Source organism: Gobius niger, assembly GCF_951799975.1.
Source record: "Gobius niger genome assembly, chromosome: 1".
NCBI classification, from domain to species: domain Eukaryota; kingdom Metazoa; phylum Chordata; class Actinopteri; order Gobiiformes; family Gobiidae; genus Gobius; species Gobius niger.
In genome coordinates, this window is record NC_136852.1 from 50497806 (window position 1) to 50523896 (window position 26091).

General features: G+C 41.8%; 1 protein-coding gene across 1 annotated transcript in view; it reads right to left on the reverse strand.

Annotated features, from left to right (window-relative positions):
- The window catches only part of txnrd2.2 (thioredoxin reductase 2, tandem duplicate 2), a 375099-nt gene that overhangs the window by 215227 nt on the left and 133781 nt on the right, over positions 1 to 26091 (reverse strand). The gene's annotated exons all lie outside the window — the stretch shown is intronic.

Genomic DNA, 26091 nt, shown 5'->3' on the forward strand with positions numbered 1-26091 from the left:
CTTCGTCTTTGGAGCAGAGGGAAGGTTGAGCCGAGGAGCCTCATCCATCCAGGTGCTGCTGACAGCGGCCGATAAGCATCTCACCCTGGGCACAAATAACACACAAGCTCTATGAGACGTGGTAATTACACAGGCCTCTGCCACTGCGCGCCTGATGTATGGGCCCCGATAGACATCTCACACCTACTACAGCCGCTGTTCACAGACACGCAGGCAGGATACGCTGAAACACTTGCACTTTACAAAAATAGACAAAGATTTAATATATCACATGGTTGGACAGATAGAACAAATCAAACTTTCATGGCATTTACGCAGGTTAAGGCATACTTTCTGGTCCCATTTGGGGTATCTGTCTTCTGCATTGGATCCACACTTGAGGCACCCAGGGACCCATAACCAGATCTTGAGCCAAGTTCAGTTAGGATTAGGTAGTACCATTTTGTCTGGAAAATTGACTGCATTATGAGTGCAGTATTATAATTGAGAGACAGGACCGACAAAATAATAGTCCGGTAATAAATAGGGTTCAATAGACAATTTTTCATTCAATTAAGAGCCCAATGGATAACGCATTTTCACCAGGCGTTTGCATTGGGGAGCCATTAATTATATTGTGAGAACGAAAACATGATCAGTAGTAAAGGATGTTGACTTGAACTTAATAATTAGATTAGATTAAAGCAGTACTAAGTAAGCTTGTTTACCACAATACATCCTTTTCGTAGTCCCTCTGAGGGTAAAACAAGTGTTAATGGCATGATTGGGGGGTCTTTCATCTCCTGCGATGTCTCTGGCCAGAAAACCACAATTGCAACTTCACTGCCCCCGGGTAGAAGCCACCAATACACACTAATAGAACCACGAAGAAGAAGCTAGCAGGCTAATGGGCAAAGCTAACTGCGGGCTATATACAGCCAAGTTTGAGTGAAAAGAATTATCTCCATTGTGTAATTGGATGTACAATATCACTCTCTCCCTTTGTCTTTTCTATCAGCGTAGTATTTACTCTCAAGGACAATTAATGAGTAAAAACACAACATGCTACAACACCTGTAGTGGCGCTTATGTAGGCTACAGCACAGAAAAGAGACTGTGCATCTAACACTTGTATAGAGAGAGTTGAAAAACAACTCCGAATTATGCAATTGAAGTTGCATTCATTTAATTTGGCAGCAATGCCTTAATGCCTGTATCTATATTCAATGTATGCAAATTGTAAATAAGCGTTCCCTGGATTCAACGATGTCCCAAATAGTGAGACCAATTAACTTTATACGTGACAAGTTTACAATGAGGCGCAATTTGCCGTGATCTTGTGTTAATGTCGGGTCTCCTGTTATAGAGATTACATCTGCAGTTAGATAAAGTTTTAGTGCAGGATGAAAGAATATGGTTTCTTTCCCCTTTATGAAACGTGCTTAAGTGCTTGTCAACGCGCACTCCTGGAAGATAAGAAAAACTGGTGACACTGCTATCTTCTCTTGTCACCAAACATGCCTCTTGTTGTTGCCGTACAATCAACAAGGTGCTCACGTCTCAGCAAACAGACATTGTGGTGAAATACAACTAGATAGTATGGCAACAGTGTCCCATGTACTTACAAAGGACTTTAGGTCTGTAGGCGATTTCCATATTATGAATTCTTGCGGACTCCACCTTGATGAACTCAATGACCAGCTGCTTTTACAACACTTTTACTAGTGTCTACCCTCCTCACCTGGTCCCTAGAGTGTGTACAAGCCCAGGCCATTGTCCCAACTTGCATGTGATCCATTCTTTTCTAAAGTTGCCATCCTTCATCTGAGGTGTTGACACTGACAGCAAAATATGAACCATTGTATGTCTAATGGGACCAACAGCATCTTGCATTACCACCCGGGGGCTCGTGCAACAGTAGGGGCTAAAGTTCACCATACGCCTGGTATTGTCTGGCCTCCTCCTGGGAATGAGCACCCATGATGTATGGCCATGTACTAACAAGCGATCATGTAGCTGGTCACTTCCTCTGGACTGTAACTAAGATGAACTCCTTTGTGGGGAAGACAAGTCATATCAATACATTCCACTAGCGTTACATCACCAGGAAACTAGCAATGCTTTTTTACATCTTCCAGCATCCACCGTCCTCTTCTTAGTATTGAATATCAATCTAGTGCGGCTCCACTTCAGTAAGTTGGAAAAAGGACTTTCAGCTTAGACTTTGATGCTGATTGGATCAAGCGAGCTTCGTTTTATATATATATTTAAAAAATCACTATGATTGTAAAGCAATTCATTTTAATAAGTACCAGTAATGATATTTGTGTTTATATGTACTGTATGTAGCAGCATACTTCATTACTGCCACATGTTTTGGCACAAATATAACTATATAATATAATAAGTCTTTTCAAGATGGATTTTCGTGAGATTCACATTAGAATCTCATGGCAAAACTGCAAATGCAATACACAAAAGTTGTTTTTTGGTCAATTCATTGAGTTGTTCCTTAGAATATAAATTCCGAGTTTGAGAGCTGACTGTATCTCAACTTATTGCGGTATGGCATCATCCTGTCTGTGCCAAATTATGAAACAAATATCTTTACGTTATTCACAATTCATTGTGACAGCTCCATTTGTACAATGACAAACTGAAAAGATGATAGGCATTATCTCCAAACGCAACACAATGTCACAATTCAAGCGACATCAGAGGAATATTTGTCTTCCTTTATCCAATCAGATTAGCCATGACAGTTTACATGAAGTTATGAGCAGCGATGCGCTGGATCTTTGTGTGGCCTGAGGATAACATGTGCAACAGCAGCAGAGAGCACCAGAGCCTCCCAGCTACAGAACAGCTTCATCAATCTCCCTCTCCTGACAGCAGCATTGTGAGCTCATAAATAGTGTGGGCCCATCTGATACCACACAGTGACGGGTGGGGAGAAGGGACACACATGTACAATACTGCGGTAATGTGGAGCTGATATTAATCTATATACAATGTGCACATGCAGAAGATGACACCCAGCTTTCCCTCTCGCGACACCAGCACCCTGCCACTTGCCAGTCAGTGTCTTTCACAAAGGAGCAAAAGATGAGATTTCTGCAGCCAAACCTGAGATATAGGTTGGGTTTCTTTGCACATGTTTGGGTATGTGCAATAGATTACTATTGGAAATATAAGACATAGAAGCTTGGACATTTCTGAAGTAGCACTGGTCAGAAAACTGGATATAACACTTATAACAAGGAGTTAGATATGCCATCAGCCCTTCTTGCTTGGACAACGGACAGAAAGACAGGCCATCAATACCTCATTTGGCTTTTTTTAATAGTCTTTCAATTCAAATTCCCCAAAACACAGTGCAATATTCTGGTAACCGGAAAGGATTTATAGCATTTACATATAAGCGCTTATAGACGTATGCAATGAGGCAGCCATTGCACTAAAACTGGATTCTTTTGTTCCATCGAAAGTGAAAAGCAGTGTTAGAAGACAAATAACAGCTGACAGTGACTCATTTTCATAATCACTAAAACACACTTAAACTACTATAATCCAGGATAAATATCAAGTTGGATGAAATAGAGACTAAATATGAACTAATCCATTAAGATGGGAACATTTAACTGTGATAGCATCATAAGATGAAGCAGTTTGTTGAAGCCAAGTAGCTTGGAAGCAACTGTGAGAGGAAATCCAGATGTTGCGTACATCAACTACATTCAGTTAATGGTGAAAAGCAAATGAAGATGACAGTGCCTGAATGGAAATTTGTGCTACATTAAGGTAACATCAGTGTGGTTATGTGAGTTAATAGCTACATCAGACATGATTTAATCCTGTGTTAGAGCAGACCATATGTTTGTGCATGCTCTCAGTCATCCAAGGGTTTCTGGAGTAGATTGTTCAGATCTTCTGATCCAAATGGAACTATTCTCTTTTTGTTTACTAGTTTAACTCATTAATCCAAACATGTTCTTTGGTGTAATTCACTTGGATGTCATTTGCATTATTAAAAAAGAGGTTTCATTGATAAGTCTCTCTCTCGCAATACCATATCATGTAACTTACATCTTTTTGACAGTCTCAACATCTTAATGCTGTCCATTCCACTCCATTCCAGTCCAGGCAGTGATGATCAGGAGGAAAGTTGTTCTCTGCCGCTCTCTGTGTCGCTTCTCATTGATTTTACCTGTGAGGAAAACCAATTACAACCCTTCCTTCCATATACACTGTCCCAGAAAGTCTTGTTGTTGTTTCAGAATCTGGATTTCTTTGTCACATTTTCCATATGAGGTTAGCCGGCACCCCAAGTAGCTGAAACTGGGCACTTGCTTTAGTTTATCCCCAATAATCTCTATATTGCAGTCAGGAATATCCCTTTTTTGTAACTACCAGGCACTCTGCTTTTTTTTTTTTTTTACAGTTGACAAAAAGTTTATTTTTCTCACTTTCTGTCACCACTTTATTGACTAATTGCTGTAGATTTTATTCAGAAGTGGCAATGAGGACTGTGTCATTTGTGTTAGAGAAATAACAAAGATGTCCGAGAGGATAGATGAAGAATAGGCAGCAGTCGGGATGTCTTATACAGGAGAAGTTTATTTACCATCGGTACGGGACCTGGAGACATGAACTCGAGACATTGTGCTAGTCCTACCATTCAAGTCTGTCTATGCTTCCACAGAAAAGGGATGAATACCATCTCAGAGCGTCATACTGATACGCAAGCAAACATTCAGTGGCTGAGAGTGGGCGCCTGAGCACCACAGTCAAGGCTATGACAGAGATAGTACGACTGTACAGCTTGACTCAGTATGATAAATAGCGATTTAATGTTATCCTCTAACAATCTGCATACCTTAAGTTGTTTATTTTTGTACTGCCTACAATCACCCCTGGGCAATCCTCCAGCTCCCTCAAAATCCACTCACTATATAGGTTGAAAAGGTCTGGTGAGAATACACATCCTTGTCGTACCCCTAGTTCAATTTCAACATAGTCACCCATATTATTGCCGATTTTGACTGCTGCAGTTTGCCTCTAATACAAGATCCTAATCATTCAAAATAAGTCTTTGCCATCTATGTTAAGTGTATTTAAAGTACTCCATAGATCATTGTGCTTCAAATGCCTTGGTATAGTGGTAAAGTGCCTTGGTATAAAACATTAATATAGATCTTGCTTCATCTCTATTGCTCTTTCTGATAACATTGATAAGTATTATGTCTATATCCACCAAATCTGTTCAACAATGGCTCATGTTTAGCTAAATGTTGTTTCGCTCTCACCTTTTAGCACCATGCTGAATTCAGTAGGGAGGAGGGTTACCTGGTTTGCATAGAAACCATTCACATTTATTCTAAAAAGCGGCTCTCAGGAGTTTTGGAACTGGTCTCAACAGTTTTTGGGACACATCCTTACACACCAAAATAGTTCCCTGATCCTTCACTCTCAAAAATCAAGAACTTGGAACTTTGATTTGGAGATATTTGGCATGAAAACTTTGAGTACCCTTCCAAAGACATGTACTGTAAAGTGTACTCATTTCAGTCATATTAAAAGGAGTGGGAATGAGTGTCCAGGGTAATGCAAACACTATTCCAAGACAGAAAGTGCAGGGTCTGTTTTTGTCTTCACTTCCTCCCAGCCCAGTATAAGGATGTCAGGATCTGTTGATGAACTTGTTTTCCAGACAACGGCTACTACCTCGGACTGCGGTTTTGAGAGCGAGCCGCACCACTGGGACTTGAAATGGACCCACCTGCTCCGTCCCGCACTCCCAGCCTTCTCCTTTTACCAAACAGCCGATTCTAGGAACACACAGTTGCTGCTATTTACCATTTGGCATGGTTGGGGGCGTTTCTGATGGCCAGGGAATGACAGGGGCCCGTGTATTCGTGTTTGTTGTGTATGTGTGCGATGATGTGCGCGCGGGCATGCATCGAGGGGTGAAGAGACAAGCAGCTGGGGTCCTAATGAGCTATAATGAGGTCTAATAGTGGAAAAGCCATCTAGAAGCCACGACCTTGGCATTATGACGGATACCCGCAACCATAACACATCTAAAAACAGCCTGGGAACCAGCGAAAACATGCCAGCGCTTTTCATGCCGCTCAGTCCAAAGTCCATATTTCGCGTTAGGAGTAGGATTACCTCAAAGTCGGTGATGAACATTTCGTGGTAGAATTGATAGAGTTTGCATGGGTGGCTTGTTTTAATGAGAATACCATTAGGTTCACGATGTAAATCATGTTCACGCTAGCTACATGAGGTGTCTCTCTCAAAACACATGCGATGGTGTGCGGTGTGCTTTAATCCAGAGCGCCTTATATTTCAGTAGAAGCTTATGAATGTCTATTTATAGTAAGCATGTGTGGGTGGCCAACGGAAATGAGCTGCACCTATATTTTTCATTTGATAGCCCACACTATGAAAAGTAATGGACGGTACTTGAAGAGCTATAGAATTTGCTAAAGAATACTATTTTTCTTTTCTTTGGCCCACTTACTACACACACAAGCTACCTGATGTTCCCACATAGTCTCCCATCTACTAACAATCTAATCTTCTACAGGGTTATATTGTAGTGAAGTGAGTATATACAGAGTATATTCATATTTGCATGACATTTGATGATGCAAGTGTTTTATGTAGTAGTGTTGTCCCTGTTTACTTAAAATTCATCCTTCATCCAGCCCCTGATTAGAGTGGTTCCCCGTATTTGTGTTTCTGCTGGTCCCTGAGAGTGCATCATGGTGTGACGCTTTGGATCTGGTTTGCGGTTCCCAGATGGTCCTGTGGATGGGTCTCATCTTCTTCTAAAATGGCACACGAGAGGTGGCTCTAACGCAGGGGTGGCCAACCAGTCGGAGACCAAGAGCCGAAATTTTCAACCTTGATCCTGTGAAGAGCCACAAAGGCACCGACCATTAGCGAGATCCCGGGGCGGTACTTTATTGTGATTAAATAGAATGTGACCGTTTTATTTAATCACAATAAACTATAACTTTATGCCTTTTTCTTTTTTTTTTAAATAATTGTGTTAGATTGAATGGTTTTACTCCTCAACAAGATTGAAATACATGTATATTAAATGACATTTTGTGTTTCCTGTTCTGACTGAGACAGAATTTGATTATTATTATTTATTTTATTTTTTTTAATGCTGGGTTGTGTTTGTATGTGGGGCCCTGCCCACTGAGCCCCCTTCTCTGATTCGCCCCTGGCCTGTGCGCTCAGTGCCTGCAGCTTGGTCCTGACTGGACTGTGCAAAGAACGCACTCTAGGCTGCACAAAGTTCATGAACTTTAACCAGGAGCCTCTGGAGGATCTGAGAGTCTGTTTTAAGTTGCATCTGTTACAGTTACAGCCACATGTGAAAGAAAAGTCATGACTTTGCGTATTTCCGCGTTACGATGTCGCGCTTCGCATCATATGCTTCAAAAGAGCTCCGCTTTTTTCCATTTCCTAATTTTGATCTTTTTCTGTGAATATGTGGCCAAATTACATCAAATAAAGAGTAGCTGATCAGAAATCTGAAAAGCACAGAAGCTAATCCTAGTGCCACGATCTGCCTGCCTGTTGTTTAACCTACATCCCGCTGTGAGTGAGGCTGCACGGGCACCTTTCACACTCCGCCTCGAAAAGGAGAGAGATACAGACTCTCATTCATGTAGAGATGGAAACAGGGTCTGTAGGACGATGGTTGGATTTTTGGTCAAAGACAGTTACAGTTTATGGGAAATATTTACCAATTATTTTGCAAAGAGCCGCATTGTATTAAACATCTCCAATCATGCAAAGAGCCGCACTCTGATTGGCCAAGAGCCGCATGCGGCTCGAGAGCCGCGGGTTGGCCACCCCTGCTCTAACGGGTATACGTTTCCCAAGACTGACAGACTGGTACTTTAGGCCACTTACTGTAAGTGTACATGTGTAGTAGCACCAGAGCTGCTCATCACTGTCTTGTCCTCAGTCAGTGGATTCAGTCAGTGGTTGGCAGTGTCCGTCGGTTGGAGGACTCTATACAACCAATCAGCATTGTTAAACCTGTATTTTATGGCCTGAGCTCACACGCAACTTGCAATTGGTCTATGTAAAAACTCTATGGACGCGGATTGAAAGAAAAATATTAACTTTGTAACAACTAAGTTATGCCCAACTACTGGAATACTTATGCCCTTTTACAACAGAAATTACCCGCGCGTCGTTAAGTAAAGACTAAAACTTCAGTCCACTACATATAGTTCATAGGTTTCAGTTGGCAAGTGTGGAAATTTACTTTGAGTTTCATTAAGAGTTAAAGGAGAGTCAACCTTCCGAGAGGAGCTTGTCTAGACTGTGTACCAAACCAATACTAAAATTCAGCTTGCATCTAGTTCACTTCATGACATCCCCAGTAAGGACGAATCAGATCTGAATGAACTAATGCTTGAACCTTTCTCTAACACAGACCTCTCCATGTGGACAGCAGCTGACTCCCAGACCTACACAGGGCCTGCTGCACCATAAAGCCACAGTGCACTGGAGCTGACAGGATCGTGCCTTTTATAGGGAACCCAACACAAACAGTTCACAGGCCATAACTTCTGGTCTCAGTGGCTTTTGTTGGACCATAAATTACAGATTAACACTCCAGAGGGATTTTCATTTTGAGAAATACATGCAAATGATCGCAGGGACTGTTTCACCTTTCAACATACAAGGGCACGTCCCGGGTTTTCAAGTTCAATCATTTTGATAATCATGTTGACCAATTTAACGTGTTGACACTCAGTTTGGCACATACCCTCTAGTTCAGCGTATCCTCTTCCTAAAGCCCATAGTTGTAAATGTGGGAAACATTCACACAGTACTCCTGAATAACACACTGTAGTGTTTTAAAAAAGAATCTCCGTTAGTTTAATTCTTATGGATTGTCAGCATTGAAGTCCGTTTGGACTTTTTAATTGACCCAAATGGCTGTATGAGCAATAAGCATGGTGCTTTACTTAAGGTTAAAGGAACAGGCCACTGTTTTTCCATACTGACATATGTTCTTACCTGAGCTTAGACGAGTTGATGCGTAACTGTCTGTTTGTTACGCGGGTGCTCAGTCACGCAAAAAGACCAAAGATGTTGCTAGCATTTAGCTTCTCCTCCTCTCCTCTATGGGGTCAAACGGTGTGAAGTTAGACCAAGCTCTTCCACGTTTTCCCTATTTAAATACGGCTACGTGAGCGTTTACACGATCCAAGTATAATCATAGTACTACATAGTACTATCTATTTTCTAAGCAGATAAAAAGGGGAACTATATTGTAAGGTGTAATAAGACCTTAGGAGAACTTCAACGTCAGAAACACCTGGCTGGAGGATTAAACTATTGTACATGTTTTTTTTTACTTTACTTTCTTTGTTTGGACGGACCCTCTCACCAGAAAACATTTGATTTGATTTGATTTGATTTGATTTGATCCATTTGATCTAAAATAAAGTCGCCATGCTAACCACCCATGCAAAGATCACTAAAAGGTCAAATACACACGAACATCAAATTTTTTGGTAACGCTTTGTATTAAGGTGCGCTCATTAAGTATTAATAAGGTACTAATAAGCCTTAATAATATGCTTGTAAAGTATTAACACACTACTTATTATACTTTTATCTGTTAACATACTAATAGTCCATTAATAATAGGCTTGTTCATAGCCAACCCTTACTCTAACTCTAAAATGATTACTAATGCTTATTATTACTTAGTGAGCACACCTTAATCTAAAGTGATACCACTTTTTTCCCAAATAAAAAGTTACATAATGCACTTTCAATGTTTGAAAAAGAACAAACAAAACGGTTAAACTAAGACAATATGAACATTTTCAAAAGTGTAGTTTCCCAAGTTTAGGACCAAGAGTTCATGCACAATATGAGCTTGTTTGACTATGATTTGCTGGTTCTCACAGCACTAGTGTTCTCAGCATGTGGCTCCTTCTGTTTGTGTGTTATGGACCTGTCCTGCTGAGCTGTGGTTAGCCAGTATAAATCCTGGAAGAATAACATAGAAGCTGCTGGTTTAACTGCGCGCTGGGACTTATTAAAGAGCAGAGGTGTGACGTTTACAGCAGCACACACTAACGGGCCACATCAACCTCAGCCAGAAGCACGGCTGTGTGGAGAGGAGACAGAGTGGGACTGGGCTCCCGCTGTTTCATAGAGCAGTTTCCACTTTTCAACACAAAATCCGGCATCAAGCACTTTACTTCAGTCAGGAGCACAGCACTGGGAGCTCCCTCAGTCTCTGGACAGAGATAAGCTGCTCCGCTGAATCGCGTTTGATAGACAGAGTGGATCCTGGTTCACAAACTCAGTGTTCAAAGTTTGGAAAGTAATTTGTGGCAGCACATGGCTGTTTACGGCACATCAAGCTGTCTGACAGGGGAAATGAATCGTCAAAATTGTGTCCAGTAAACTTTAACAATTTTAGATGTCGAAAAAGATGGAACGTTTTAAGCTAAAAGTTAACTTAGCAGAGGGGTTGAAAGCGGTAGTACCAGTGTAAGGACACGGCCTGGCCGATGAAAAAGTCCCCAAAAACACACACACTCACTAACATTCTGTTGAACTACATTTAGTTTTGTGGCCCAAGGTCTATTTCCATGGAGCCTGGTCTTACCATACCCTCATACTCATTTCGGAAAGAGGGTCTGGATCTTCACAATTGAGCTCTGTTTTCAGGTTTTAACTCCTTCCAAGCTATCATAACTCTTGGGGACAGCAGCCTTCAATTTTAATTTCTGGATATTTGGGAGCTGAGCCAGAACGGATTGAAGAGCTTCCTTTCCTTTCGTGTCCGCCAGCAGTGCCAAACTACAACCAGCAAATCCAGCGCAAATGCTTGATGTCACCTACAACACCTGCCTCCCCCGCTCGCTGAATGGTAGGTTGAAATATGGAAAGAATACGGATGGCTAAGGCCAGGCTAATTTCCATTTAATGTTGTCTTCATTTTTGACCACTCTTTCACAATTTGAGCTCGATGAATCCTGGCAGAGTCATTTTGGAATATGTCTGTGCCAAGGAAACCCAGTCATAAGCCAGCCATTTAGATTATTCAGGTCACCTCACTCTTTGGCCACATGTTAGTGAACCTGGATCTGACTAACAGCAGCAACCCCACATCCAAGTGGCTACTTTTATTCCTTTATTTTGTTTGTTTGGCCATCAGTGAAATGTAATAAAATATCGGTAATTCACAAATTAACTCTTAAAGAAGGTTTACTTCGCACATCTCTTTGTTTTAAACAGGTGCGTAAGAGAAGGCATAGGGGCCAAACGTAGAAAAGGAAAAATCTCTCGCACACTGTATACTATATACTGTCAGGCAAAATGTCACATGTTGACATTTTGCCTGATGAAGGCCACTGGCCGAAACGTTGCATTAATAAAGGAACACTGGTGTGCAAGTATACAGTGTGCGAGAGATTTTTCCTTTTCTGCAAATTAACTCTTAATAAGAGTAGATTGAGTTTGCACAAATATTACAATCAGCAGTTGTTGCTGTATCCCCTTCAGTAATAAATTGCTGAAGAGTTGCTTTTATTCTATAGCACACATAAAGGGAGCTTTTCACACTGAACAAAGAAACAGATTATAATTTACTGAAGAGCTGACAGACATGTAAATATCACAGTCCATATAATACAACCCTCTGTTTCTACTTTCTCACACAGTGCCAGACTCATGGGTCTCTTAAAGGCATTGAGTGTGTGAAATGTGTGCTCTAATAAAACTAAAAATGCCTGAATGTTAATGTTTTGTAGATGAACAATATTTGACAATCATCTGAGAATGCTGTGTCCGAGACTTGGGGTGGTTTTAATTTAAAGGAACAGGTCACAGTTTTTCCATACTGAGATACTGTATGTTCTTACCTGAGCTTAGACGAGTTGGTCTTTGTGCATGCCCGTGGAAGAGCTTGGTAGCTTCCAACTTCACCCCCGTTTGGAGCTATAGGAATAAATTGGAAAAGGCCAAATGCTAGCAACATCTTGTATCATTTTGCGTGACTGAGCGCACGCACAAAGACCAGACAGGTATGTATCAACTCGTCTAACTCAGGTAAGAACATATCTCAGTATGTAAAAACGGTGCCCTATTCCTTTAAAGATTATTTAGGCTAATCGAATGTAATGCTCCTAATACAATTACTTTTTATTTGCTTATAATATTGAGCCACAGAAGGATGCCCAAACTTCTACATCTTCAACAACTGGCTATGTTTTACGCGGGCATACACACAGTCAAATAAATGATTTCGCATTTATAGATTTGAATATTTACGACATCACTCATAATTCAAGTTCCGGCTTCTTCAAGCAGCCAAGTCTTTTAATGTTTTGTGTATGGTGATAGTTCCAGGCAGAGATCGAGACGTTTCTACCTTCGCAGTGTGTTTGATGTTTGAGTCTTTGATCTTATGGATTCTTCAGTTTGACGCAGCAAAGAAGAAACCGCCATCTCCGAAAGTCTTAGATGTGAACCCTAAAACACCCCTAAAAGTGTATCCGCTTACCATGACTCAGTATGACGGGCAGAGTGTAAAGCAGTGGTGTTTACGTCGGACAACTTGAAGTGCACAAAACAAGGTATTGGTTTGTTTTTTTAGGTTTTGTGAGATCACCATAGAAAAGTAACAGCACTGAAGGGTGTGTAATTCTGTTCATCCATCTCAAAATGCCAGACCAACCCAACCGAGTCTAGACTAAGGACTATTAAGCCCTGGTCATTAGCAGAAGGACAGCCCATCTAATTTGTCTAATATAGAGTTGTGTCTCCTCCGTCCCGATGACCTGTCCGTCCTCACCTGTGTTCCCTTCTATTATCAGGACCTGATTCTTAACCATGAATCAGACCCCAGTGTCTTCCCTATCTCACCCACTTCCTCAGGGCAAAGGTCAATGTCCCATCACTCACTGAGCCCTGCCTGATAGCTTAGTTAGGCCAGGACCCCAGAGCCATTACCTGCTTTATGGGATAATGGTTTATTAAATATAATTATGGTAATGAGGGATCAATTAGAGACATTGGATATTCTATTGACAGGTTGTTTTGGTGTCCGTGGTTTTGGTCACAATAACACAGAAATACCATTGTAATCAAGTACTATAGATAAAATAATATATTGCACAGTTTGGCAATAGCCAACAGTTTTTGAGTTGAAAATGTAAATGCTCTAAAGCACTTTTCCAAATCTGTGAATAAATGTCAATTAAAATACATCAAATTTATTTATTTATTTATTGTTATTGTAAACTTTATTGTCCCTGTAGGGGAATTTGCCCATCTGTGAGCTAACATTGTGCAGTAACCAACGGTCCCTCTCCTGATTGGCTGATCCCGTGAGCTTGGTTATGAAGGACCAAGTTGAAGGATTACCCTGTTGCGCATGTCTTGGGTGAATGGGGGGAAAACAAGTATGAATGCCCGTAGTATTACCCATCCATACACAGGGAGAGCAGGCAAACTCCACAGAGTAGGTGCCACGCAAGGCCCTAGAATCGAACTCGAGATTCTAACAGCTTTTGTTAGAGTTGTTTGATTTGAACATGGCTGCCACATATCCGCCTGACCAAAAAAATAAAAGTCGCCACCTGGATTTTACAAACTGTTCTGATCTGGGGTTGCTCTACTTGGTCAGGTCTAGTTTCAGCATCACTGTGCTCAAAGAATGAGTGCAGCCGACAACCTGAACATCCTGTATGATCGGGTTATTCAGTCGTCTTCCCTGATGGACATTTTCCAAGATGGATTGGTCACCCCAGAGTCCAGACCTTAGCAGACCTTTATTATTCGTTAATTGTCCGTGAGAGTAAATACTAAGCTGACAGAAAAGACAAAGGGAGAGAGGGATATTCACTCAAACATGGCTGTAAATGCTGTTTAAGTGGCGCTAGCCCGCAGTTAGCTTTGCGCATTAGCCTGTTAGCCTCTTCTTCGTGATTCCATTAGTGTGTATTGGTGGCACCGACCCGGAGGCAGGGGGAGATGAAAGACCCCCCCAATCACCCCATTAACACTTGTATTACCCCCAGAGGGACCACGAAAAGGATTTATTAAGGTAAACAAGTTACTTAGTACTACTTTAACCCAATGAAAAAACTTTGGGATGTGCTGGAGAAGGCTTTGCTCATTGGTCACACTCTCCCATCTTGGTGAGAAAGTAATGCAGCACTGGTTCTTTGGACATTGCAGAAGCTTGTAGAAATAATGTGTGCTGTCATAAAAGTTAAAGGCGGCCCAACAAAATATTAGAGCGTACATTTATATCCATAATTTAGGCTTCTGTTTGTTCATTGAAGTAAAAAAAAAAGGCAAACCATCCACAAACAATGTTCTCTATATACCTCATCATGATAAATTGACACACATTTTGCTGCATTGTGTCTGTGCGAGCCCAATCTCAAAGCCTGGTGACAAAATGACATGGTGAAGTCATTAGCACCATTCAAAAACACAATGAGCGGTTATATTTACATCAACACGATCACCACCATGACCCATACTGTCAACAAAGTTACACTTGTCCCAGGCTACATCAAGTTAATTTGTCCCCTTTGCATTTGTTGTGAGCTTCTTCGGCTGTGTTTTTTTTTTTTTTTTTTGTGCAGCTTTTCACAAACAGTGGCACTAACAGAGTCTCCTTTCTGCTGCGTTTCCTTCCACTGTGATTGGACTAATTGGGACTTGTTGACAGCGCGCCCCATCCGCGTAGGAACGGCCCAATCGCATCTCGGCGTCTGTCATCCGTGGCAAGGCGCGCTTCCACCCCCTTCATAAAGCCCTTTGTCTCCGCGACCTCCGCAACCTCCAGCATTTTTAATACGGAGAGTCTGATTATGTCGCCTAAACAGGATGTGAAAGGAACACAGCTTGGTACAAAGTATTACATGGAGGGGCAGACAGGGGAGGCCGGGCATAATAACCAGTTACATTAGCAGTGCACAATACTGACACTTTTGTCTAATACTCTGCCACTCAATTTCATTTGTATTTATATTGTACATTCAAAGTGATTTAGTGATTACAACAAAACAAGTCTTAAATTGGATTGAGTTACAATATAATCTCATCTAATTTTACAAGAAACTAAAAACAGCTGAGAACTACTGAATTTAGTTTCCAATTGTGTGATTCAGCATGTTTAAAGGTCAATTCAATTATGTAAATGACACACTATATCAGTGGTTCTCAACTGGTGGGTCTTTTAATATTTATGTTAAAAAAAGAAGAGAATAACTACTTTTGACTGTTAAAATATATTTTTTTAATCAGAATTAAAGCCTTTTTTTTGGCTTATATCTGCCAGGGTTAGGGTTAGAGTTATTTTGTCCACTTATTCATATCCCAACCCCAAAGAGTATTACCAGAAGAGCTTACTGCCAATATGCCAGTGTGATACCTCATTTGAAAGCCAAGACCTTCTAGTTTCTGATGTGTAAGATCTGTGCGCATGAAACACATTCCTAAACCTTGACCCAGGGGAGACAGCAAGTCACAGGTTGATGCTTATTCAACATTTTTTGTGGAAACGACAATATTTTACATTATATTTTACAAGTCGTATTTGGGTTGCAGCTTGTCATCCAACGGTGATCATGGGTCCCGACGCTATCACTGTTGAGAACCACTGCTCTAAATGATCATCTGACTCATAGGGTCTGATCTTGTATGTCAAAATGCAGACGCTAGCGTAACATTTTGCGCTAAGGAGGAGCTCACTTTGTAATCTTGCTCCAGACTTAGCGCATTTAAGGAGGAGGTACTGGGGTGGAGACACGCCTTTTCGTCCAACCAGATCAACTCTGCGGTCGAGAGAGGGGTTGTGGTGGAGTGGGGGGTGAACATGTGCATTTGTTTTGTTTCGCGTTCCTGCCAAGCAGGCCGATCTGCTGCACAGCGGACGCTGTAGCTCTTTCTCTCTCCAGACATGAACATTGTTTAGCTCATGATGGGGTAAATAAAGTTTTTACTTTGATCTGTGAGAGCCTAAGGCTTAAGGAAGAACACAAGGCAGTGCAATGTAAACGAGGAAATTAATGTCAGTGGTGCTCCCATCAGAGCAGTCACCTCCTCTTGCGACGCCCTCTCACAAGTGGCGAAGGCGCAAAGCACATAGTGCTGCCACTCAGAAAATAATTTGCACAAGATCTGACTCATAAACTTATGTAGAATGGAGAGGATTGCTACTGTTCAATTCTGTCAAACAGACCCAAGTTACTCCACATGAACTGCTGCACATTGCTTTTGATGTCACTTTGTTTTATATCTTTCACATGTGGTTTTGTTGCCTGAATTTATGAAGTTTGTTGTTGTTTACATGCAAAAATACACCTATGTTAAAGCAGTACTAAGTAACTTGTTTACCTTATTAAATCCTTTTCATAGTCCTTCTGTGTGTAATACAAGTGGCCAGAAAACCATAATTGCAACTTCGCTGCCTCCAGGTTGGAGGCCACAATACACACTAATGGAATCACAAAGAAGAAGCTAACAGGCTAACGGGGAAAGCTAACTGTGGGCTAACGCCAATTGAACAGTATTTACAGCCAAGTTTGAGTGAAAACAAATATTTTCATTGTGTAATTGGATGTACAATATCCCTCTCTCCCTTTGTCTTTTCTGTCACCGTAGTATTTGCTCTCACGGACAATTAATGAGGAAAAAATCGCAACATGCTACAACACAGGCAGTGGCACTTATGGCCTCTAGGGGCATGAGTTACTTAGCACTGCTTTAAATTGATCACATTTTAAGCATAAGAGGAATATTTGAGAGCCAATTATGAAGAACCACTTTGACTCCATTCTGAATATCATGTAAGGCGTCCACACAAGTGATAAGCACGGTTTTAAATCTAATCCTGACTTAGACGGTCTTAGACCCTGGCCCTGACTTAGACCTTGAGTAACAGGACATGCAGCTCTCACAGCGAGGCCTGAGACAAACGCAGAGGCAGCTTCATTCACAGTCAGGAGACCCACTCGTCTGTCAGCGCCATTATGAGCCGCTCATATCTTGGCCTGCACCTGTCTTTGGTTCAGGACCCCCCTCCCCAAGCCTCCAAACCCACCACCTACGCCCCTCTACCACATCTCCTTTTAGACCCCCTACACCCCGCCCTGTAAAAAAACAAAAACCTGTGGATGGGTCCGGGGAAAGCCCATTCATCTAACAGGGCACCGGCTCCACAAGAACAGGCAGCTGTGGAGAGAGAGAGATAAAGCACTGTGTACCGTGCAACCTTTGTGCTTTAAACCAGCTCCTGCTCTTGTCTCCCACCGCCGCGTCCGCACAATGGGGTCCTAACAGGAGCTGTCATCGGGCCGCACTCGTCTGACCACGGCGAGCACCGGGGGGTTAGCCAGGAGCACATTAACCTTGTGTTTGTGCGCCACTGAAAGGCAAGAAAGCTACAGTTATAACATGTTCAGTGGTGTTCCCAAAAAAAAAAAAATCCCCATTCAGCTCGTGTTTACCCAAAATGGACTCCAAAGACTTCATTGAACGAGGCTTTAAAAACAGTTAAGAAGGAGGGGATAAGGTGTCCGGCGCGGGCTCCACTTTGCACCTGAGGTTTGATCAATAAACTCAAGTGACGACACGTCGGTTTGCACGGTGCAGAGAACACGTGCGGGCGGCGGTGAATGGGCGCGCTGAGAGACGGCGGCAGGTGAATTGTTGCCGTTGCGATGTACACTGTATCCATGTGTGGCTTTTAAGCGCGTGTGTTTATCCTCGCCCTCGCAGTGTTTCCTTACATTTACTGTTTGACCAGTGCTTGTGAAAACGATCCTCCGTTCTCCGCCTATTGTGCTTGGGCCCTTTTGTGATAGTGCAATGTTTATGAGTTATGGCACTGTACACATAGCCACGAGCCAGCTGCAGCCATTGTCGCGCCTTTGATACATGTAATTAAACCACAAAGGCACTTAAAGTCTCTAAGCCCCAAGTACAAAAGCGCGGGTTCAGCCCCATCAGATACGTCTGAATTGACCCATGATTTGAAGTTGTTACAAGGACGGTGATGCAGACAGGTGTCTAAATGAACGGCTTAACCGCCCAGATACTGCGGCAATAGAGGACAGGGGGTTTCTGATGTCACAGCAACTTGGTTCAAAGAAAATAAACATTTACGTATGTTAAGTTCAAAATAGTTTAGTAAAAGATCAACTCTTTCCATATGGCATCAAAACAAGGCTTTTATCACAATAGTCAAGGCTTGTGTGTGTTGGAGACAGATACAAAAGCGAAAGATCACAAAAGTGTGCTTACATATCAGTTTAATTTCAGGGATATCAGTAGGCCTTGTCTTGTAATGTGTTCCTGATTCTGACCCACATTTCAGTTAAAATTATTGAATTTTGTCTTCTCAGTACATTTCAAAGTCCTGTATGGCAGATATACAGTTATTCTAAAGCAATTTCTCTATGCAAATGCATTGTATTTAGAGCAACTTAGTAGGACTAGTTTCGGGACCGACCTTCAACCAAGACAAGCTGTGACTTCAAAATATATTCATTTCAACCTAATGTACAAAAATTCTACCACGATCATAAGTTAAACCATCTAAAACATTGTTGGCAAAGGGCTTTTCGGTCCTGACTCACAGATGTAGAGCACAAATCTGTTCTGTGCCATCCTGTGGCTGAGTGTTTCAGTCATATCAACAGAGTGCAGTATAGCCCACAGAATAAACTGTTGTGTCTTTCGCACCATTAGATGGCAGTAATGTACAACTGAGCCCTGAGCCTTTTGAACATGTGCAACTTCTGTTTCTCTTCGGGGGAGACAGAGCAAAGATTGGGTTTGACTTACAGTGAGTCAGCATCCGTGGCAAAAAGTCCTGCTTCCACTGTCAAATGCCCTCCTTATTTTCACTTTCTCTTTGACTCATAAAGTCAAATCGAAAAAGGTCTCTATATCAGGATGTGTGCTCTTCGTCAGCCAATGTGGAGGCAGCTTTTAGAAATGTCGAAAGGAAATTCCGTTTTGTAAACAATCATAAATGTATTTCTATTGGGAGTTGATTAAAGAAAGATAAACACTTATAGGAAGACATATCCGCAGGGAATCATTTGGACATTGAATTATCTCGAAGGACCTCTGTGGAACATTTCAGTTTATATGTTGCTTCCAGACAAGATAAACTAAGAACTACTAAACAAATATTTCCCTAATGTTCAGTCTGACACCGAACAAGGCTTTGTCATTGCAAGCTCTAATTTCAGCTGTCAAAGCAAAGCAGCAACATCTCCATGCAGACGAGCCGATGATGTCCCGCTCCCTCGAAAGTTATATACAGTGTAAAATATTACGCAATGTGGCTTTAACTTTACTCGCATTACATTGAAGAAACAAAGTTTATAGTTGTTGAAAGCGGTGGATGTCGCACAAAAACACAATTTCAGATTCGTCAAAATGAACTAGGCGGAGAGATTTCCTCGCTTCACAGCGATCTGGTCTGGTATTCCAGTGGGAACTGCCTGCCATAAACAAACAAGCGCGTCACCAGAACAATGTTTGACAGTGAGAATGAGTGACTGTGGAAGCCGTCTGCAAAGGCCTTAATGTGGGCAACGCACGGAGACACAGTGCATCAAACCAGCCTTATCTGCGGCCTGGTGTTTGTGTTGGCGCTTCCTCCTCCTCCGCTCATAACTTTGATGAGCTTTATTGATCTGCAAAGAAAAAAACTGCCTGGTCACAGTAGCCCAATCCAAGGAGAAAACAATCTTACACAGAACCTGGAATTATGTTAGAGATCATTAAATGTGAAGAGTTACAACAATCCAGCGGGGTTATTTTGAGTACTTTCTCCATTTTAGTTTCCGTGCGCTGCCGCTTTAAGGTGAGCCTCGTGGAGAGGTGCAGATGGCATTCCAGAAGCATGCTGATCACTCGGAGAATTTAAGGTATGGTTTTACTGGCTCAGATGACAACAGCAAAACAATGTTCCCAGAACACAATTAATAAGTCACTGTCCTTAAAACCCATCAATCAGTCACACAGTTATGCATTAAATTATCCAAAACACACAAGGTGCACATTGATTCAAATAGTGAATGACAGATAAATAGCACAAACAAGTTCAACATCTTCCATTGTAAACGGTTTGTATAATCCATAAACAAAAGTAAAGAAGTAGAAGTGACACGACAGGAGGAGGAAGTTGATGAGACAGTTTAGATTGATTTCCACCACATAGACAGTTTTCACACCTACGAACATATGATCTAAAGTCGGTATATAATCATAAGTCAATAACAAATGAATAAAACCATAGATGGAGTAGCTCAAAATAAGGAACATCACAAAATCCGTTTGAGAACCGCAGACATATTCTATTGAAAGCCTTAGAAATACTGAATCCTCTCTTCTGTTGCCTCTGCCAGCAAACACACGGGCGTCTGAACCCACAGCCCTGTCCCGGTGTGAGAGAGGCATCAGGGCGCACGTCAAAACAGCTTCACGTCCACGGTCCTGCTGTGAGCGGGACCGGCTCGGTTCATGTGGTCATTCAAAGTGACAGCCCCCTTAGCCGTGACACACACACACACACACAGGGCTCGAGGGGAGACTGGCAGGGGCTTGGCTCACGTCACTGACCCTGCACTGGGCTGTTAGCATTGGCAGATCCAGCGCTGGTCTCCTGTGCAGCCGTTTCCCTTTGAGAGGCTTTCTCAGCACAAATCTGACAGCCCGAAGCAAGGCGAGTGCTGGCTACACTTTGGGTGACGTTTGATTTTTTTGTGTCACTCAGATTTGGACTTTTTAAGCACTTTTGACGAGCAAATATTTGAAAGTGAATATGTTCGTAAAGCATACATGATGGCAACAACGGTCAAAATGGTAGACTGACCTTTACTTGATATTTGTATTAGTAAGAACTGCGATGATCTCTGTCAGTACATTGTTAAAGGAGACGACTGCGAAAGACTACTGTGTATCGAAATAAAATATGTGTTGATCAATTGTGAAAGAGCAGATGATTGATATGTTTGTGCTGGCTCTCATTCGCCCAAGAAGTGAGTGAGGCTAAATCGGACTGGGTTTGGTAGAGTTGAGGACATTTCACTTCTATTCACAGAAGCTCCTTCTTAGCTCACATTCTGACCACAAGAGCTAAGAACAGGGCCGTCCCGAGCCAATTTGGCGCCCTCGGCAAGATTGAACTTTGGCGCCCTGATTTCAGTCGGTTAGTTCCTCATCCAAATCCATTGTTTGATTACCCACTGCAGAAACAGCATTTTCTGTGTCGAGCTGCTCATTAGCTGCATGATTTGTATTGATGACAACAGTATAGTCCAAAATGTCACACAGTGTGCCTTTAAATACTTACTTTATGTCGCACAATATGACATTTACAGTAGACAATGAAGAGGAACATTTCTGAAGTTTGCTATAACTATAGTAGTTGTTGTTTTTTAGTTTTTTAACCCCAATCTGTTTGGACACATTTTGGACGTGGAAAAGGCTAGTTTTATTTAATTTTATTATAATTATTATTATTGTTATATTATGATTATATATTAATTTAATAAAATGTATAAATCAGAGCATATGCCTCATGCAACGCGCACAGTTCTACTGGACCTCTACTTCTCAAGTAAATTTAGGAATATTCATTGCGATGTTACGCGGCTCCCTGGAGGCGTAGAGGGGGACCAGAGAGGGCTCGTTTGGAAGATTGAAATTTTCCAACACCGCATCACTTTCCGTTCCATCACAAAATCGGCTGTTGTTGTAAGGCTTCAAAAATGCGCGATTCGGCGCCCCCTCCAGCAAATGGCACTCTAGGTGGCCGCCTGGGTCGCCAATGCCTGGCTAAGAAGAAGCTTCTGTGAATAGAAGTGAAGTGTCCTCAACTCTACCAAACCCAGTCCAGTGCATAACTTACCCTCACTACGACAGATGTGTAGATATTGTTAGCATTACCATGAGAATTAAAACTCATCCCCTGTGCAGAGTTTAGATGTTAAACGTGTTATGGAAGTTGGTAATGAGTTTGGCCCTCAGCATTACCAACTTTACACACTAAGTCTTTTATTGTAACCAATAAAACCAGGTACAGCCTTTAAGCACTTTACATCTAACCAGTGATCCCACTCAATCCGATGACGGAATAATCTAGTCTTTACAAACATAAATATAAGAAATTCCTTCCGCATGATCATCTTACTATTGATAATGACCTTCACAATGTCTTTCCATTCCCTCTCTTCCTTGGTTTCCGCTGACATTATCTCACACGCCAAAATGACCATCAAACTTGGTTCAAAACAGTAGAAAAGCAGTGAACGATGCACCTATGGCAGAGTGCAGTCAGTGCACGCCTAACCAGGTAAAGCAGGATGTGAAGTGCAAGTCTTGGCACACATTCAGACATTTTTATTGCTGCAGTTTAGAACCGAGTTCTGAGGAATGCAACAACTGCAACAATGAGCATTACATCACACGTCGGTGAATCTCAAAGCTGCAGGGTTTTTTTTTTTTAAGTGAGAGCTGGCAACATTTAGCTTCCAAGATAGCGCCGAATCAGGCCAAAAGCAGGACCAAACCAGGGTCTCTAGAATAAAGCTCTAGTTCACGTCGACCTGTTTTAATGCATTTTGATATCAAGGTCAAACTATTTCACTTATAGACTTCAGAGTGTGTGTAGAAACTCTTTCACTTTCAGACTTCAGAGTGTGTGTAGACTAGCCAGGTCACAGCACAAGAAGTAGACGGACAACGCTGGAATATGCATGACTCATTTAAAGATTGCTTTTGACTCCTACAGCGACTGTCCCGGCAGGTTATTGAATAAAGAGATCTTTTCTACAGCCAGTAAACAAAGTCACTCGTGGCTGAAATCTGAGCCTTTGAAAGCTGTTCTTACCAGATCACTGAGAGATAACTAGTAAAACAAAAGAAACTCCAAAGTGAGAGGTTTGTCAGTTGCACATTGTTCATGTTGCATCACTGTTACAACCCTAAACCAGGGACTTGCTTTAGGGGCAAGATCCCTGACGTTTTAATTCAAACAGGTTTTTTAAAATCTGTAAAAAGGTTATTATGACTTTTCCGCCACATATAGAGATGTACTATGTTTAATGTATGCATGCCTGAGTATTAATGCACTTCAACATTCATCTCTTCCTGAAGAGCTCAAGACCCCAACATGCTGACGTCATGAGGGGTTTTTAAAGTACCGAACGCTTCAGTGGACTCCTATAATTTCAGCATTCATATTACCTTCATTACACAGCCTTTCAACCAGAAGCTGATTTGAGTTGTTTTCTCAGCTCAGTAATTCTTTGGCTTTGTTTACCATATGCATTTTTTTAGGTTACGTAATGAGAATATGAAAGCTGACAAGTCCAAATGTATATGTTATTAAAAGCCAGTCTTGCATATAAATGATATACATTCATCAACATTTTTTACACATTTTCACACTTCTAATTACACACAGTACTGTTTTTCTGTCATGTAATATGATGTGCTCTACTTGTGACTAGCATTTGCAGCAAGTACACAATGTCCGGCACGCTTCATCATCCACAACCAACTGTGGTGCTTTTGACATCAACCAGAAACTCACCAGCCGAGGAGACGGTCTCCTTTACATGTGCCCGTCTGAGAACAAGCCACTGAGATTGTAAGCTGTCCATCACATGTATGCGTACAAAACAACTCAACAATATTGCCTCCAATTTTTTTTTGGTGGACCTAAGCATGAGGTCTGGCAATCCATTGACAGTATCAATTTGCAAACGTACAGAAAACATAAGCTTCAAGTCCATACCGTTGTTGTGGGACGGTGTGGCAACGTATAGAGTGCTTATTTAGATTCTTATAAATGCTAAACAGATGATAAGGAAAGTTTTACTAATGCTTTAAACTGTTTGTAATAAAATCAGTGTAACCAACAATTTAAAAAAATTCAATAGTGACCAAAGGTGGGTAGAGTAGCAAAAAAATGTACATATAACAAGCACCTGGGGAAAATGCTTTGAGTGCTGTGAGTAACTGAGCGTGAAGTCTGATTTACAATTCAGTAGTGACATAAAGTAAGAAACAAAACATGAAATTAGGAAAAACATATTAAAAAGATTTTATTCTGAATAACTAAGTACATGAAACACAAACTACATCTATTTTATGTCTCAACATGAAGCTTTTGCCCCTGAGCGATTGGAACGAGTAATGGGTAACGAGAACAGATACCTCATTATAATATTATTCAAGTAGTACAGTACAATTACATTTAAAAGTTACTCAAGTACACGTATGGGTATGTAACTGAGTACTGCCCGCCTCTGATAGTGACATACGGCGAACACACTGCTTTGTGAAGTATCAGGTGTGGTGTCATTTTCTCACCGATAATTATTGTCCCGGCCTGAGTGACAGGTGCAGAGAAACAAACCGTGCTGGCCTCTTGTCTCCTAAAGACACTGTCATTTAGAGGCTCCGCGGAAGGAAATGCTACCAACACATGCACAAAATACAGTACAACACACATTAGTCCCAGCTGGTCTGCTCCTCACTGTAATAAGCTCAACCTCTCATTTGGACACCTATCTGAGGAGGCTTTTCACAGCTTCACATGGGCTCTGTGTCGATTGTTTGCTCTTGTAAAATAGAGCGAGAAATGAAGTCAATCTTAAACCACTTGATTATAGTCTATTGGTTAATGTGTCTTTAAGTTATTTTACACAATGGTCTGGGTGAAGCAGGCAGGCCACATTGAACAGTTTCAGTTTGTGGGACGATGGAATAAGCGGATGAAACAACTTGGAACCATGCATTACACAGTTTTAATGCATGACATGGAGTGCATCAAAACTGTATAATACACGGCTCCGAGTTGTTAAATCCTCACTTAATTGTTCACATTTATACTGCACATAAGTTTATAGAATATAAGTAAATGAGAAGGGTATGAAGGGCCCCTTTTATGAAGTGTTTTTAATCTGGTGTCGTGGTTACAGTCATGGCATTGTACAGTACATTATCTATTTATACAGGGATAGCAAAGATTGTCCCAGTCATACATAAATATTTAGCAGTTGTGTCTAAGAAGAGCTGAATATTTGGTTTTATGGTTAAGATTTTTTGGGACGGAAATTTTGTCTGTCTAACTTTCCGCAACAAGAGGCACTACGGGAAACAAAAAATGAGGAGGTGTCCGGGCAAGACTCGCAGCTAAGCCACACATGTCTTCTTCTACTATTGTTGTGGCTAATACGTTCAGTGGTGAAAAAAGATGGATTCAACTCGTCTGTTCCACTCTTTACAGAAGATGGCGAAAGACTGTTGTTGGAGCTGAGGGAGCTGCGCAGGAGGAAGAGTAAGGAGGAGGTGGTGCTGACCAGTGCAGGACACCACGCTCTGAAACAGGGACAAACCCAGGGGCCGCTGCACCATTTCAAAGGATCACTGAAGGCAGCCAGCCAGGCTTCCTCTGGGTGCTCCGTTTTCTTTCCGCTACCTCCAAAAACATGCCGGTCAGGTTGGCCCACAATGGCTCAGGACTAATCCAACACCTGAACGATAAATAAAACACTCACATACTTACTTACTTACTTTCTTACTAATTACTCACAAGCCCTGTAGTCAACGTGCAAAGGAGGACAACAAGGAGCCTTTTGAGAAATTAAGCAAATAAAGCTTGCGCCGCCACAAATGTTTTCCCCACTACTGCAATTTCGATTACAGCGATGAATTGCGCAGGCCTATATTCTCCACTCCACTCCTCCTTGACATATCACTTAGATGTTGACTTTGCATCGTGAGCCACTGGTCCTAAAGGCCACAGACAGACATGTGATGAGACAGGGTAATGAGCTCATCTTCAGATTACATGCCGCGTAAATGCCTTGGATCAATCCCAAAACTAACAAGGAGCCCCTAAACCCCTGTGATATGGCGTGATGGAGCCCCCGGGGGAGGACTGCTGCCGGGGCCATTGTTCCGCGGCCCCCTGACGAATCGGGACAGGTGGAGACATTTCAGTGTCTTTGTCCCCCCCCCCCCCTCCGTCCTCATGTCCAAACACCGTCCCGCAAC